Source organism: Coptis chinensis, chromosome 4, assembly GCF_015680905.1.
Source record: "Coptis chinensis isolate HL-2020 chromosome 4, ASM1568090v1, whole genome shotgun sequence".
In the NCBI taxonomy this organism is placed as follows: Eukaryota; Viridiplantae; Streptophyta; class Magnoliopsida; order Ranunculales; family Ranunculaceae; genus Coptis; species Coptis chinensis.
In genome coordinates, this window is record NC_141459.1 from 1,309,068 (window position 1) to 1,320,629 (window position 11,562).

The 11,562-nt window shown below is 36.8% G+C and overlaps 1 pseudogene; it reads left to right on the forward strand.

The window, feature by feature from the left end:
- The first annotated feature begins 280 nt into the window (after positions 1 to 280).
- Positions 281 to 1,320, forward strand: LOC147501053 (putative carboxylesterase 12 pseudogene; annotated as a pseudogene).
- Positions 1,321 to 11,562: the final 10,242 nt, after the last annotated feature.

Genomic DNA, 11,562 nt, shown 5'->3' on the forward strand with positions numbered 1-11,562 from the left:
CAGGATTGAAGAGAGAGAGAGAAATTGGAGGGGATGTCAAATAACACAAGGTTTTGTGGAGAGAATCTTTGGAAAAGTTGATTTTCTTTTTATTTCAATTATTAACTAATTTTGATTTGTTAAAATAAAAAAAAAATGGAAAAAAGAAAATAATGATAGCTGTTTGCTGGACATGTGGGCCGGCGCTGGTAGATTCAGTTGGTGAACAAATTCAGACTCCGGCCTATATATATATATATGTATATGCATGGGCGTAGGCATACCTCAAGAACCAAAACAGTTCCATTGTTAAAAATGTCTGGGATAACCTTCGAATATCCACCATTTATCCGAGTTTATGACGATGGTAGTAAAGAAAGACTCAGAGATGATGTATTCATTGCACCATCAGTTGATCCATCAACTGGTGTTTCCTCTAAAGATGTTAAGATCAAAACCAGGAGATGTTGAACGCCTGCCAGAAAGTGTGTTATCAGCAAGATTATATCTACCCAAAGGAGCAAACCCGCAGTCTAAACTGCCCCTTTTCATTTACTTTCATGGTGGTGGTTTTTGTATAGAATCTGCTTTCTGTGCAACTTACCACAATTTTCTAAATTTGCTAGTTGAAAAGGCTAATGTTGTCGCGATTTCAGTTAACTATAGAAGAGCACCAGAGTTTTCTTTACCTATTGCTTTTCAAGATTCATGGACCTCACTTAAATGGGTATTTTCAAATCCTAAAGAAGAATGGTTGAATAACTATGCTGACTTCAATCGAGTTTTCATGGGAGGTGATAGTGCAGGGGCCACTATCACACATAATGTGGCAGTTCAAGCTGCACATTCTGAATTAAATGGGAAGTTTAACGGTATTCTAGTAGTCCATCCTTATTTTCTTGGTGTTAAACCACTTGACTCCGAAGGGGACATGGATTTATTAGGAAAGTTATGGACTGCTGTTTATCCTACAACAAGCGGGCTCGATGACCCGTTAATAAATCCAGTTAAAGATCCCAATTTTAAGAAGTTGGCATGCAAAAAAGTTTTGGTTTGTGTTGCTGAGAAAGATCTTTTAGTGTATAGGGGAAAGTTTTATTATGAGCAGTTGGGAAAATGTGGGTGGAATGGAGTGGTGGAACTTGCGGAAGCGAAAGGAGAGAACCATGTGTTCTTTCTCTCTAATCCTACTTGTGAGAATGCTGTAGAATTTTTTAAACTTGTGGTTGCTTTCATAAATGCATCAGAATAAGCGAGTATTCAATCTCCTCTTCTATATATGGTGATTTCCAAGTGAAAAGTTGTACTTGGTTGCCTAGCTAACGATAAATAAATAATTTGTTCTGTTTCAGTTGTTTTTATACCGTTGTATTTAGTGCTAATGTAAACATGTCTATGTGATCTTCATGCTTGTTTATGTGGTCAAGTTAATTACAATGTTTTACTCTACATGGCGACATGCTCAAGAACACCAAAACCCTTGCGGTGGACCTACTCAGGACTTCAGGAGATGAAGCCGAAGGCATTCAACTATTATTTGGTACGTACCAATAATGCTTTAAAACAACCAAGACCCAACCCTTGCATTTTACTCGCCCTTGAGGGGCAGTCATGAGCCTCAAGCACAGGTCATCTTTTTCATTCCGAAATGTTTCTATTATTATATACAGTTGGCATCAGTGGGAACCTTCACCTTCGGCGAACTTGTAATGATTGGGAGATGGAGCAATATGTTAATACTAGCTTTCGAACCTGTCATAGGGAACCTTCACCTTCGGCGAACTTGTAATGATTGGGAGATGGAGCAATATGTTATACTAAATTATTCTAAAATAGATATTAAATTATTCTAAAATAGAGCTATGAGATATGAATATAATATTGATTACTTATCCAAATTTCTTGAAAAGTGAAAACCCAATTACCCTTAATTAAACCCTTTGACATTTTTTTTGTTGCTTAATAATGAATGCATCGAGTGTCTAATTTTTCATTTAATGCAGTTGGATCGAGTTTCTCATTTCCCGTTGATTATTCTTTGAGGTTAGAGTTACCAACCAAATTGGAGAATTGAAGAACCGTCCATGTCAAAAATTTAGTGTAGCTGTATTGCACTAAAACAAAATCTTATTGCTCTCATTTGTACGTATTCAAGAATATAATTTCAATGGATAATAGCAATACACCATTGACATAATTGAGCCTAGTCTACTTCATTGTATTTACAATGTTGTTTGTATAATTTTAATTAATTTTTAATTTAATTTAATTTTTTTCCCTTTCTAATAAAGCCCACTCCAACAACAATAACAATGCACCTTTGACATAATTGAGCCTAGTCTACTTCACGTCTGGGTCCATCATTCAATTTCTTGCCTTAAGATTCTTTTGAGTTAGAGTTGTCAACACCTACTTCTATGCATGGCTCCATTGAACTGATTGAAGGTTCATTCCCCAGAATGAATGAGTTTAAGCTTCATATGATATTTAAGCATGCTTGAGTCCTTCTGGTAAAATGAAAATTCAGCATTATTTTCGTAACCGGATTGATGAAATTCCGCAAAGAGCCAAATAAGCTAAACTTCTTGGAATGCTTCCTAATTTTGTTGTGCATGAGTTGCCACCTCGAGTCCTCGACACCTGTCTAAGATCCCATGGGATTCCATAACTTGTAATAACTTGTAAGAGTACGCCGAAAATCAAGTTCCATCCATAATCATCTATTATTCCTACTAACGGCAATTTTCATTGCTAACAACAATGGATTGCCCTGAGCCTTATAATTAGTGAGAATACCAAAATCTTTGTATGTATAGTCCCACCATTTTGGCATTGGTTTCTTTTAGTATGTAAATCCTACAATATTGGCATTGGTGCTTTTGTCCTCATACACTATTTACACATTCCCATCAACACATGCAGTTATTCACTAATGCTCCACTACACCTATATTGAGTGAAATGCGCAAGTAGTATTGAAAGAAATGTTAATTGGCTAACTCTTACACATAACATTTGATAGATTAAAAACATTATAGCCCTCGGGTAGCAGGGCAATAGTAACATTCCTAAATCCTGATTCTTAAAATCTCATATGGTTTGCAGCTTTACAATATCATTTTCTACCATAACTTGTTTACCTTCCATAGAATAAATAAACCTTCCAAAAGATCAGCAATAGAACAAAATGAGAGGTTGTTGTTACCATAAATGTAGAGCGGGGAAAATACATATAAAGAAAAAAACTTTGTTACACTTCTTACAGACCAAATAATGATGCATAACCATCAATCAATTTCAACCTTCAACACCACCAGAATACTAATAATTGTCTAAGACAACTCTTTTTATAAAGTAAATGAATTCATACGTATAAACTACATTGGAATTGAAGAGGCCAAAGAAAAAAAAAGGCTTAGCAAGAACACCAAAAGCCACATAATTGATTTCTTCTCGCAAATGGCAATTCAAATAGATTTTTGTGGGTTGTTAATAGTTGCACATGCATTGGAAAGTTCAAAATCTGAATAACAAACAATAACAAATAATATTGCACTAAACAAATAATATTGGTTTAGTTAGGAGTCAATTATGTACTTAATTAAGTTCACAAAACCTAGTTATTGTGTCAAGTCCTGGTGAATATATACCAAAAGCTTTCCGATCTATGGTTAAACCACATGCATATATATGGTAGATAAGACTAATGATTCTAGATTTTAATAGAGGTCATGTAAATGAAGCCAAAACACATTATTCAGAATGTCTCACCAACTTTGAGTAATGTGAAGATTAGATATTGTTGGAAGAGTTTGAAACAAAAATTGTTACACTTCCTTAAGTGAAACCAAAAAAATTTATACTAATAATTTTTGATAATTTGTAATCCTTTTACCAATTAAGAAAGTGCATGCTTGCAAGCTTTTTTGAATAAAGTGTAAGTGAGGGTGGTGAAAAGGAAATGTAATGGTATCAAGATCTTGTTTACTTGGTCAAATATGGGATACTCGACAGGCGCTTGTTAACCAAATTGATTGCAAGCCGATGCCAGTATTCCCAGACTTGCAAATCCACTCTTTGAGTATTTAACATCTGGATACTAATAACGCCAAACAAAAACAATAATGAAAAGATTTTTTGTTAAATTCTTACATGCATCAAAATTAAATAAAGAAAAGAGCATAAATAAATAAAACACTAATGAAATACACAAACATTGCCTTAGTCCCTCATTGAATGAGTGATGTTAAAAGATAGGTTTAAGATAACTAAGAAAGAAAAAAGAGAGAACTAACCTTGAAAGAGTTTTAAAAATAAGTTGCCCCGAAAATCTCAAACTTTTTTTTTTCCTTTTGCTTTAAGTTGTGATCACAAATATTATGGTCAAATTGTCTAGGGGAATGGGGGAGAGAAAGAGCAGATGCTGAGGCATCTAATGTAGATTTTTTTTTTTCTATAGGCCTATGGAGACCAAAGTACAATATAATCCAACAGACAAATCAACTTAGGACTCAACCTCAGTTCGCATAACACTTGCTCTTTAGCAATTTCCATTGAACACTCGTCCCTGAGTCCAACGCAAAGGTGCTCTTCTCCACTATTTGATGTCATGATAATCATAATGTTAGAGAAGTCCACCGAATGCCCATTGCTTATTGTACCTTCATTAAACAATTCCGTATAATAAGGTTTTCATCCTCAAAGAGTTCCCCATGAATACTTTTAGCTAGTTCAGATTTACCATCATTTGAAAGAACTGAGATTAGTTCAGATTTACCCTTGCAAGAGGAAGAGGGGGTGGGTGGGGGTGGGCAAAATATTTTAGTGAAGAAGAAGGACCGAAACACCAGTGCAATCAAGCCATGCACATGTCTAAAACCATTCTACGTACAAGCAGACAAGACTCATCTAAGGGTGGTGGATGAATAAGTTGCGCCTCAGTGTTATTTCCAGCATCATGGTGCCTTCATCGAACAGAAGGTGATTTTCTTTTTACTTTTAATTTACGTTTACACTATAACAGTTCAACTATATATTTTGCAAGTGTGGGAGTAAGAACCTGCTCTTAGTGTTTTTCATGGACTTCCTGTTAAAAACATTGTCAGTTATACATGTCATCTTGGGTTTGGATTCAGCCTGTATAGGTCATTTAGTTTCCAGTAGGAATATCATTCGATCTCAAATCAGTCATAAAGCTTCAAGATGTTTAAGCTCGGCTCTTTTTTATGTTTAGAATGAGAGCAGCAACATTTTGGTGGTAGCAACAGTGGTTTGTGAGGGGCAAATAAAAGTACAGTGTCTCTAAAGACAAACATTTTTGGCACTACAGAGTGTCAATGTAGCTGCCCAAGTTTAATAAGGCAAGCCTAACAATAAAGAGCAGACAATAGTGAACAAGAAAGCACATATGACATTTGCATTAACGCTTGATTAACCACAGTACATTGTTCACATAAGCCTGAAGCTTTAACTGTAAATTATACTTGCAACTTTCACAAGTGTCAAGGGAAACGTACACTTTGAATGCACAGGAACACCTAATACACTTTGGATGTAACTTTGCTCAAACTCAGTGGAAACAACTCAGTCATTGCTTTCAGCTGCAAGGCTCCATTAATACACTACATGATGCACTGAACGCATGCAAAGCCAGAAGTTCTCTTATAAAAGGCCTATGGTCATCAGCTGCTATCTCGTGCCTGGTATTTATTTGGAATGCAAGGAACAAGGTTTTATATGACAATGGTCCGCTAAATGCGGGGAATGTTAGAGCACAAACAAAAAAGTCCCTTTTGAGAGCTCATCAGAGAACAAAACATGGATAACACCATAGCTGCTTTGGCAACCCTACATACCTTAGGGCTACAGCCTAAAATCAGAAGAACACCAAAAAAGAAACATTGAATGCTAATGGTCAGCACCACTAGTGAGGCAGTGAATATTATCGAAGTCAATGCAAATAGATGCGCACTAGGAAATCCTGGTCCAGCTGGATGGGGTGTTCTGCTTAGAACACACTTTGGAGAAGTGGTATGTACTGGCATTGGGGGGGGGTGTTTGGTGTAACTACTTGCTATGTCGCTGAGTCAAAAGCAATAGTGGAAGGCATAAACAAGGCTATTGATCAGTTGGGTTGGACGATGAATATAATCTGACTCCACTGCAGCAGTAAAAGCGTTCCAAACCAACAACGTGCATTGTAGGGTTCGGGCAGATTGGAAGAGGATCGAGACTAAAGCTACCATCACCTTCACGTACGTGGAGGGAAGTGAATTTGGGGCAGACGCATGCGCTAAAATTGGAGCTTCTTTACCTAATGGTGTGAAGCAATGGTGGGGTGACAGACCAAGTTTTTTGCATCGAGTAGAGACTCAGTGCTTTACTTATTTTAGATTTAATTCTTAATGATGTAAGAGAGGACGATCCTAGATCAAGGTCTTCATGAAAGAAACTAACTGTAAATTTTTTTCACTTTTTGCTATTTTTTTTTATACCAATTACCCTTCAGCAAAAAACAAACAAAGAAGATTATTGAAAAAAAAAAAATGAAAAAAAGAAAAAGAATGTGGCATGGGGTCTTTCCTGGGTTAGAGTTGTAAATATAAGTTTTGTTGCTTTCAGCATTTTGTCTCTCAGAGACATCCGACATCTTGATAGCACGGCCATGTAAATATATAGTGTTTGGAATTGGTTTAATTTTCTTTCCTTTACCTTTTGCTCTACACTTTTGTGGTTGAATGGGTAGCAATTATCACTACATATACCTGATACATAAAAACTTCTGTGGGGAGTTGAAACCACCATTGCTATGATTCCTACTTGCTCAAAATAATTTCCAAATTAGTGAAATGTGCTTGACGTTTTTATTTTCGGTTTTGTTAGCCAAGAAATACTCTAATGATGTGAATCAGCAGTGTTGGTTTGAAACCTCACCAGTGTGGTTTGTCTGGTATTCTGGTGAAAGACGGGTATGATCCTACATTCTCAGTATTCTGTTCAACAGGTTTGGTAAATTATTATTTGAAGTTTTCAGCCTAAACTCAGAAGATTTAAGCAAACAAATTATAAAACCCCGATTATAAACAAATTACTCCAACCGAAGACAAATGTGAACAAGGAGGCCCTGTTTTGCTCTTATATACAATGGCTTGAGAGTAGGAACTCTTGAGTTTCTTGAAACACATGATTTGCAATGCATGTAAGATTCCAACTTGGATTAGTGAGCAGTTCACTTTCCCTAGAGATGGTTGAATTGAAGTGTTGCATGTGTTTCATGGAGAAACTCGATCTACTTGCCAATCGCTGTGATGAAATTTATTCCATACTCAATGCAAGATGTCAAACAAGGATTCCAAGATCTTGGTGCACCCCCGTTGAATCAGCTCACAAGTTTTTATAGTCAAGTGTACTACGGTTGGAGGTATGTTCCATTAATTGTTTATTATTTTCTTGCCTTCTTTTTGTGGTATCAAAATTGGTTTTATACTTTTATTTCGCATCCTACAATCTCATCGTATACCTTGATGTATTGAGTAAAATAACCTTAAATCTACTTGTATGCGCAGGTCCAGTTCCTTTCCTTTTAATTGATAAGCTATTGAGAATTGTACTTCTTTGATTGCAAAATAAAAATAAATAATAGTTCTTAGTTGCTTGCAAAAGAAAAAAAATAGGCAACGGATAGCAATATGCTACATTTTTTTTTTTGACAAACTATCTACTATATTAACTCTTTACGTACTCTCTTGATGCAAGTTTGAACACTAGTTCACAAACATAAAAAACATAGCATTTCTAGACTATGGAAGCTCCTAAGGACTGCTCATGGGTATGGAGAGGCATCTTAGAGCATAGGAAGACTGCTATGAAGTTTACAAGAAACATCATTGCTAATGGAGATGACACTTTCATCTGGCATGACTTGTGGTGTACAGAGACACCCCTCCTATGGGATAACAATGCTATGGAAGTAACTGGGTGTGGACTCATAGCATCAAAAACAAACATTTCTGGACTATGGAAGCTCCTAAGGACTGCTCATGGGTATGGAGAGGCATCTTAGAGCATAGGAAGATCTGCTATGAAGTTTACGAAACATCATTGCTAATGGAGATGACACTTTCATCCGGCATGACTTGTGGTGTCTGAGACACCCTCCTATGGGATAACAATGCTAGACAAATGCTACAGACTTGGTGAGGAAGCCAAAGTTAGTGAACTGATCTCAAATGGCAGGTGGAATGACATAGTTCTTTCTCTTCCAGAGTGTGACTTGAAGACCAAGATACTAAGAGCGGATATATATGATCTCATGAACAAGGATCAAGTAGTTTGGTCTCTAACTCATTCGGAGAAAATTCAGTGCTCGATCTGCTTATATAGCACTAAAGAAGGTTAAGAACAAAGTCAAATGGTCCAAGCTTGTTTGGGGAAAATTGGTGATCCCTAAACATTCCTTTTGCACTTGGCAACTATTCTCCTGGTAGTCTCTCCACTCAAGACAAAGTGGTTAACAAAGGTATAATCAATCATTCAAAATGTAGTTTGTGTGGAACAACAAAGAAGAGAAAACTCCAAACACTTATTTTTGAGTGTTCTTACACGAGTGTGGAGTGGGGTCAAAGCAAAGATTGGTATGGGTTTCAGAGTAGCAGACTCTAACAATGAGTGGCATAGTATCTTGCAGACTTGCAGAAATAGTTCTCTGGAAGGTGATATCAGAGGAGCATATATTTGTGCTACCGTAAGTGCTATTTGAATTGGGCTGAGAGGAACACTAGAATCTTTCAGAAAAAGTATCGTCCCCCTCAGCTGGTCATGGTGAGAATACTATCCCTAGAAGATATGAAGCTATACATACAAAGGGTTGTAAAGGATATACCGATTCCACGCCGCTGAGAGTCCTTCTTCAAAAACCTTGGTATAGATGCAAACTACCATGCAAAGGAACCTATTTACTTGCCAATGGCATAAACCCGATCCGGGCCATGTTAAGTTAAACACGGATGGGTCTTTGACTCCTTCCGCACCAAGGATTGATTGGGTATTGCAAGAAAAGAAGATGGCACGTGCAGCATTTTGCCTACATGGGCTCTAACCCAAAGAGGTCTATACTTCAACGGGGAGCTAATGGCTATTGATGCAGGGGCTAGAGGGGTGTCTCAAACATGGAATTACCAAAATGCAGTGTACTCGACTCTATGATTGCTTTGTGAGTATAGTTAATGGCTTGACTACATCACCATGGTATTGTCGAAATATTGTACTATCTATCGGAGCAAAAGGAAGAAACTCGGAGTTATAGTAGTGTCAACCATTGCTATATAGGGAGACCAACAAGGCTGCAGATTTATTAGCTAAGTGTGTAAAAGACTCTCTCGAGACTCTTTTGTATTTTATACCCCCCTCTAGATGAACAATTGACTAAAATCATTGAGGAGGATACAAGAGGAACAATCTATGTAAGATTTTGATTAAGGAATGCGGGTAGGGGTCCGCCTAACCCCATAGCTATCATTCAAAAAAAAAAAAAAAACTACGCATCTTGAATAGTCCATTCGCTTTGGAATACATGGTAGGATAGAGCATAGAATCCTACCAAGGAATACTATCCTTCTTCTTTGTAGTACTTTTTGTGGGCATGCTAAGCGGTTTGTTTGTAGAATAAATTCTATACGGGGTTAGGGAGTTTATATTAAATTGTCCTACCATAAAAAAAAAAATGTATAAGTACAATGGTTAAGTTGCCAATGTCTATAATGTTGTTTCACCCCATATGAAATGAAGATTTAGTTGAGTAGTAGGATTAGGCATTTGGAGGATGGTGCATGTAGTTCACCTTCATTTTGTTGCTGACTGCGTGAATCATATTACTATTGTAATAAAGCAAGGTGTGTAGCACATTTCCAAACATTGCTGTTCCAAGTTGAACCGTTGAGAGGTATGTGGCTTGAGATAATGATAACTCCTTTCCCAGTGTAAATGGTCCGTGGTAAAAATTCGGTGTTCAAGTGTAATTTCTTCTCATTTCACAGCACACAAGAATAACATTTAGGCACAATTAAAAGCCATGAAAGTGTTACATCATTTTTTATTTCTTTGTTCATGCATTCATTTGGATAATTCTTGTGACATCACTTTCTTACATATATTGCACTTGCCACCCAAAAGATTTCTTTCTCCAAGGATTGATGACAATTTTACCACCACTTCCCGAAGAAGAGGAAGAGAAACCACTGCATTATTGCTTTGGCTGCAGAAGAGGAAGAACAAGAATCTGGTTTCATCAACGCTTTATTCAATTTGATTCATATGTATACCTTTAATTGAGTGACTCTTATTTCAGATATTATTTTCGCTCTGGTTTTCTCCAGGATCTTTTGTTAATAGCCACTTTTGCCGAACAATGTACAACATGAAGTATGAGAGTGCTTTATCAAAGGAGAGTATCTTAATTATGTTATATATATATGGGCCGGCTACGTCGACATACTATTCTAACATACTATCTTGACATACCCAACCGACCCTCAGATCAAACAAAATCTAATGGCCAGATCTATTTCTAGAAAACTAAACAAATAAAAGAAAATGGCCACAAATTACTGGGGCAAAAATGTCATTTTCTTTTTTAAAAAAATAAAAACCCTTTCATTCTTCTTCATTCATGTTGCTTTTGTGAAAACATTTATTATTTGAAATATTTGTGGTTGCAGTTGGCCTTCAACAAGGTGTATTTCTCCACTTGGACCTTTAAATTTGAATCTTACAATTTCCTTCAGAAGTTCAGGACCTATTTCAAATTTCCTAAGCTCTGGTAAGTGGCTAGAATTTTCTAACTTTATTGGTTCCCGAAAGCGTGATTTGTACCTACTCTTTCAAGCCTTTCCAAAGCCCATCTGGTATCATAGGCACTCAAACGAATATGTTCACATCATCCAAAGTTGAACTGTCACGCCCCGAGACCCAACACACATCCCGAGGACGTGGAATGAATCTCGAGGCTGACACCCATCCCAATTCTACCGAAATTTCGGCAGAGTTTCCTTTGTTTAATCGACATTTGTAAACCCTAAAACCTGTCATAAAACCTGTCATAACCTGGACATTTCATAATACCCTTCCAACCACCATATATACACAAACCCAACCTTCTAAACAACATCCCATCCCATCCACCAACTAGGTAAGTGTAACTGCTACTTAAATACATCAAATATTACATCAAAATGAGCGGAGCTCTATATATATACAACCAAAATGACTAGACTATCTCTATACATCCAAAAGTATGAACTTGACTCTGTCCTCGTCAAGCATAAGGAAATCCTCCCAAATCACCATAACCGTCATCACTAGGGTTAGGGAAAAGCCTCCTCCGCAACTGGCTCGTCTGAAATGTTAAGTAGGATGAGCAACAACTATGCCCAGTAGAAACGCACATAACCAATAAATAGCTACTTATAGAAAACATTTAAAACATGCAGGTTTTTATAATAATATCCAAATATCGTGACTATACAATAAATCACTAGCTAGCATAAATCATATCGGCATGCTTCTTTAATATTCAAAATATAGTTTC